The sequence below is a fragment of the Equus quagga genome, chromosome 8 (assembly GCF_021613505.1).
Source record: "Equus quagga isolate Etosha38 chromosome 8, UCLA_HA_Equagga_1.0, whole genome shotgun sequence".
NCBI lineage: Eukaryota > Metazoa > Chordata > Mammalia > Perissodactyla > Equidae > Equus > Equus quagga.
The window spans coordinates 784,554-790,884 of record NC_060274.1 but is presented as its reverse complement, the minus strand read 5'-3'; the positions used below and the strand labels follow the sequence as shown (position 1 = coordinate 790,884).

Sequence of the window (6,331 nt, the reverse complement as noted above, 5' to 3'; positions counted from 1 at the left end):
CCACATGCATGCATACACATGTCCATGCACATGTGCATGCACACATACAAACGCACATGCACAAACACATCTCACAATGCATGCACACACAAACACACTTGCACAAACACACGAACACATACACACAATGCAGTGCACATGCACAAACACACCACAAAACATGTGCTATACAGTCACATGCTCACACATACACACACTCACATGCACACACCATCCACACAGTCACACACTAACACATGCACAAATGTGCATGCAAACACAATGTACCGCACACATGCACACACACTCACACTCATAGACATACATACTCTCACATGCATGCACACACACTCACACGCTCACTCACACAGGCTAACCTGGAGCAGGAGGCACACCTGTCATGCTGAGTGCACCCTGGCTGCATGAGGAATCGCGGATCTAACGTCTCACGGGCATCCGCCCCGGGGCTGCTTCTTGCTCCAACCCAGCTGCGGCCGGGCGGGGAGAGGCGAGTCTAGTGCAGAGACTCGTGAGGGGCAATGGGTCCTCCTGGAGGCGTCAGATCCACTCACGGTGGCTGGACTTTGAGCTTCCCTCAGCGAGCAGGACGGCAGGAGGTGGCCTGGGGGTCAGCCAGGCCCCCAATCCCAGATCTGCAGAAACCCTGAGTTGCCTTTCAGGTCGAGATGGCCTCACCTGAAGATGGAGTAACATCCCAGGAGCACCTGAGAGTGGAGGACAGCTGTATGGGCCCCGCGCGAGGAGGGAAGAGGAGCAGGTTTTGAGAGTCCACACGGTGGGGTCTCCGTGCATCCATGCTCACGGTTTTCCCCTGCAAAGTCGGGATGGTCCCAGGTGCTTCTGTGTGTGCACTTCGCCAGGTCCAGTCACAGCCACAGGACGGGTCCCAGTCCTTCTGCACCTGTGCCATCCAGCCGGGCGCCTCCTGGCTGGCTGAGCTGGCTGCGAGCCTCTGGGTGCGAGCTAGGATTTGACACCTATCTGAAGGCACCCCGCCCACCACACAGGTTGGAGAAGGGGTTCTTCTGAGCAGCAGACATTTACTAAGTGCCTCCTGTGTGCAAATGGACAGGAAGACACTCCAACCAGAGGGATCCGGGATCCCTCAGAACCTCTCCATAGAAGGTGAGATAGGTCCCCTATCCAAGCAGTGGACAGTCCCCTCCAGTCACAGAGGGCACGTTGGGGCTCAGGTCACAACAGAAAGACACCGACAAGCTAATTGCTTAGTGCTTGCCCCCGATGGTCCGCTTTCAGGAAAATGCCCGTGGGAGTCTCCCTGTCCTGTGGTGTCAGCTGGAGACGTCTGACATTGTCCATGGATCAGACAAGGTGGCCGTTGTCAGCAGCCCAGGAGGGCTGGCACCAAGGAGGGTGGCATCTCTCAGGGACTTTCCCACCCTCGTCGTCCAGAGGGTCTCAGCCTGCCCCAGGTGTTCTCTCTGAGCTCACGTTGGACCCTGATGGGGTCGGGAAGGTCTGGGGCGTGTGGTCCAGCACAGTCCTCCCCGGGGAGCTGGCTGTGTCTGAGTGACTAGAAGCCTTCTGTCCAAACTTCCAGCACACAGGACGGCCACGTGTTGTGTCCGTAAACACACGGAGAGCGAGCATTTCCGGCTCTGCAGGCCCCACAGCCTCTTCCCAGGCACTCCTCCCTGTGGTGGAGCCAGCAGGCAGCCACAGGGCTTCACCGTGGGGGTGGCTCTGCTCCACCAGAGCTTCACTGACAAGGGGGGGGGGGGGGGGGGGGGGGGGGGGGGGCCCCCTCCCCCTGTGGGGGGCATTGCCCTGTTCTGGGAAAGAGCAAACCGTTTTGTCCTGCTGGTTTACCTGTAGGGCCCTCTACCTGGTGAGGATGGACCAAGCCGAGCTTCCCTGGGTCTCATCTCTTGTCTGCATCTCATCTCCGCAGTTTCTTTAAGCTTTTCCTCCCGGGACGACAAGTAAGTTCCATCTGTTGTCCTGGCTGCCACTCCTAGGTAAGAAAAGACACAGGCTAGGAGGGGAGAGCCATGATCGATTAGCAATGTCTGCCATGGGCACCAGCGGGCGGGCCATGTGGCACGTGCTGAGCATGTGCCACGTGGGCTCAACTGCTTGGACCCACTTCTGCTCTTTCCAGTCCCACCGAGTCTGCCAAGGGCAGGAGGAAGGCATCATGTGAGACAAGATTGAAAGAATGAGACTGAACTTGAAGAAATGCATCTGAACCCAGGTGGGATTAACTGCGGGTTGTTCCTTAGAACAAGCTGATATGGGGGCTCTGCACCCCTGCGGCGAGCCCAGCCTGGGCAAACATTTGGGAGCACTCTTTCAGGATCCCTGGTGAATGGACCACAGAACACATACTTTCCAGTCCTCAATGATCTCATCTCACTTTCGCCTCTGGACACCGTCACTCAGTGTGCCCTTTTTTGTTCTCTAGGCTTGGCCCCAAGTGACTCTTGGTTATACCCTAAATCGAGTCAGTCCTATTAAGAAGACGTGTCTTTCTACAGCTTGCAACTCTTCAGGCCACGTGGACTTGGGAATTTTCACCATCCCAAACAGAGGCGGTGTCCTTGGAAAACCGAACACTTCCCGAAGGAGAGGACTGTGCCAGGAGGACCCTCGTTAGTTGTTGAGTCATTTGCGTTGGTTGAAGGCCATCATGGGACTTTGGATCCGTGTCCGTGGAGCCCTGCATGGCGCACGAGGCGTGGACCACACTGCGCCAACACCTGGAGTCACCCGACGGGCACTGGCCTCCTCTGTGGCCGCTTCCACGTGGGCTCTGCTGTCCCTCTCTGCACACCGGGTCACATGCGCACTGAGGCCAACAGGAGCCTGCTGGACGTGCCCGCACCGTCTCTCGTCCCGTACGTGACCCCAGCCTGTGAGCTGGTCCCTCTCAGGTCCTCCCTCTCGTTGAGGGCTGGGCTTCTCTGAAAGGAGCTGCAGCTCCTCCTGGACCTCCCTCCCTCCCTCCATCCCTCCCTGCTCCCTCAGCCCCGGTCCTGGGAGTCATCTGTGCTTAATCAGGCTCCTCGGGTGGGAAAGCTCCCTCCCTTGGCCCAGCCCTGCAAGGGGCCCTGCCCCGAGCGTGAACAGGCCCCTACCCACCCGGCATGCTCACACTGCTCAGCTGAGGCCCAAGGAAAAGGTCTGAGGGGTCTCCCGGCTGCTGTTCCTCCTGGGATGGTTTCTGCTCAGGACGGGGCCTGTCTTTGGAAGCTGGTTGCCATTCCTTGAAAGGGATGATAAGGAATGGGTTTTGTAGCCAAAGCCCACGGCCTGCTTTTCAGGGCTCTTCCAGCAGGAAGGCACTTCAAGCAGCTGGGCACTCCTGTGAGGCCCTGCCTGGCCCCGCGATCCTCAGGGAGTGATCCCCCCGCGGGCTTACCTGGGCTGTCAGCCGGGGATGCACACCCTCGCAGCGTGTCCTTGCTGGGCCGGCTCAGCTTTCCTGCCACTATTCTCCCCTGGAAAGGAAAGGCTCTTTCTTGTACTTGGAAGGCTTAGCATTAATCTCGGGGCCCCCTTTTAGCTGATGAAGTGGTCCCTTGCAAGAAAAGGAAGCTCACGTGACCTCAGCACACGGGCAACGGAGAGCTGGCTTGATGGACATTTTCTATGCTTTTCATTAATTGAAATTCCATTCTCAGATGTTCCCTCTCCCTTCCTCTTTCTCACACGGACACACACGGCCACGGTTACCGTCGTTTGAAAGTTGCCTTGTTTGCTGCGTAACGCACAGCAACCGACGGCATCGCTCTGTGTCAACGGCTCACTGTGTTCACATACTTGCCCAAGTGTTGTACTTCAACTCAGAACAACCCTACGAGGCAGCCAGCTTTAGGATCCCCATTTTACAGCTGGGGAAACTGAGGCACAGAGAAGCTCAGTCACCTCCCAGGCCATTTGCGGCCAGAGTCCATAGGGCCGTGACCTCTCTCCTCCCCCTTGACCCTTCCGAGGTTGGGAATACTGTCCTTTTATAGGATCAGGGCTTAGGTAATGTGAGTCTGGAAGCCCACAATCCAATTGGCTAGCTCTGTTCCTAAACCATTCTGGAAATAACATCGATTTGTTGTTCTGGTAGAATCAGGAGAATTATTTAGGGGTTAGCAAGAAACTTTTGAAATGGTCTTGCCTTTTAGAGCTTGAAAAGTAGATGAAAGGAAATGTGTTACCCAAGTCCTTGGAGAAATGGGGCTGCTGGTGTGTCGAGTCCAACACGGCAGAAGGTGCAAGGATGAGATCAGGACAGCATTTCCGCGTGCTCCCCGAGCATTTCAGCTCCGGGGCTCAGAGGCAGGGATTCTGTCTCTTTGCTCCTGTTCGGTGCACAGGAGGGCGCTCGGGGTCTTATTAGTTTATGCATTTTGTTAACCACCTGCTCTGGACTGTCCACCGTGCTAAACAGGGCGCGTACGGTGGCAAAGGGGAATGCTGATATTCCTGTGCTCATGGAGGCCAGGACTAAGGAGAGAAGAATCTGCCTCTGGTCCAGACTCCAGGCTTGGGGTCCAGGAAGCACTGCCCCTAAGAGACGTGGGAGCTCTGCCCAGCTGCAGCCGATTCCCCTGCAGGGATCCCTGAGGCAGCAGGGCTGCAAGGCCTGAGCTGAGGTCGCCCCAGAGGCCTCGGAGACCGTGGTCCACCCAGCCGCTGGGGCATGGGCCCCAGAAGATCTGGAAACAATTAACGCTGTTGGTAACTTGTTTGTCTCTCTTTTATTTTCATTTGGAGGACAAGAGGGAGATGACAAGACTATGGAACAGGATCAGTCAACTGTTCAAACGATGAAGTTCACCAGGAGTTGGCGTCGCTGGCCGGACGAGGCTGTAAGAATTCATCTGACCCACTTTACTTCCCCTCCCCGGCTCCGGAGGCCACTGACTTCCCTCAGCGGCTCCAGGAAGGTCCAGAAGCTGACATACGATCCCGCCTTCACGATGTCTGCAAACCAGGCATCTTACTTCGCGGTCACCAGCCACCAGGAACACAGGGGTTAAGCCCCTGCTCCTCCTCCCCGGACTTAAGGAAAGTCTGCGGATGCCGTTACAGCAAAGCTGGACTTTATCAGCCTTGGCCAGGAAGAACCAGGTGTGAGGCGTCTCCTTGACTGTTTCAGCTTTGCCCATTGGAGCCGGCCGGGCAGAAAGTGGCCAAGCAGTTCCCTTTCCGAGGAGATCCCCACGTGCCCTTCCTATCAGTGCACGGTCCTAGGATGGTGCCGTGCTGGGGGTCCCCTCGCCCCTGTGACACGGCTTCCTTCCTCGCATGTTGTGTACCCCAGCCCTTAGCTCGGTGCCCGGCACCCCAGGGAGGGGGCGCTATAAACACTCGCTAATGACTGTGTGGAGGATGGCCACCTTCTGCGGGGTGGGGAGCAAGCGTCCACGGTAGAGAGAGGGCTTCCTGGAGGCGTGGGTCATGCTGAGCTCTGACATGAGACCACAAGGCTCATGCGCCCCTGACCCGTCAGCGTCCTGGCCCACCCTACTCTTCTAGAGAAGTCCATGAGTGCTAGTTGGCACAGGAGAGAATTCGGCGCCCTCGGGGTCCTGGGACACAAAGACGAGGAACCCTGAGGACTCAAGTTAGGACTGGCCGCTCCGTAGCAACTGCACCGCCTTCATGCGGCAGCTCAGGGCTCTCCGGCGACCTGAGGGCGGGGCCCTGTTGCCAGTGACGGCTGAGCTGGGCTCTTCCCGCAGCTCAGTGCTCCCCGCTGCCTGTGGCCTTCCTGATCTTCCCAGGGCACCAGCCCGACCCTTTGCATTCCTCCAACTGTCCAACAAGAGGAGGTGGCAGAGAGCAAGACGACACAGCACCACACCATACCATAATACCACACCTCACAATGCTTCACAATACCACACCTCACAACACACAACACCACACCTCACAACACCACACCTCACAACACCACACCTCACAACACCATACAACACCACACCTCACAACACCTTACAACACCACACCTCATAATACCACACCTCACAGCACCTCACACCACACCTCACAACACCACACCTCACAACACCACACCTCATAATACCACACTACACCTTACCACCATAGCACTCCATACAACACAACACCACACCACACCGTAACACGTTGCATCATACCATACTGCACCACCACACTGGACCACACCACACAGCACCACACACCACAACACAACATCACCCGCCACCCACCCACTCCAACCCCCGCCCAGAGGTACCCTACCTGTGAATACGTGCTGGGACCACCAGAGTTCCCCAGGAGGGAGTGATGGCCATCCACCAGCTGGAGGAAGAAACAAATGTTTGTTTGGACAATTTGCATCTGTTCCTTC

General features: G+C 56.9%; 1 long non-coding RNA gene across 1 annotated transcript; it reads left to right on the top strand.

Moving 5' to 3' along the window:
* The first annotated feature begins 1,803 nt into the window (after window positions 1-1,803).
* Window positions 1,804-5,918, top strand: LOC124243993 (uncharacterized). The gene is made up of 3 exons (XR_006889826.1): window positions 1,804-1,943; window positions 2,123-2,215; window positions 2,499-5,918. It is a non-coding gene; the product is annotated as an uncharacterized LOC124243993 (long non-coding RNA).
* Window positions 5,919-6,331: the final 413 nt, after the last annotated feature.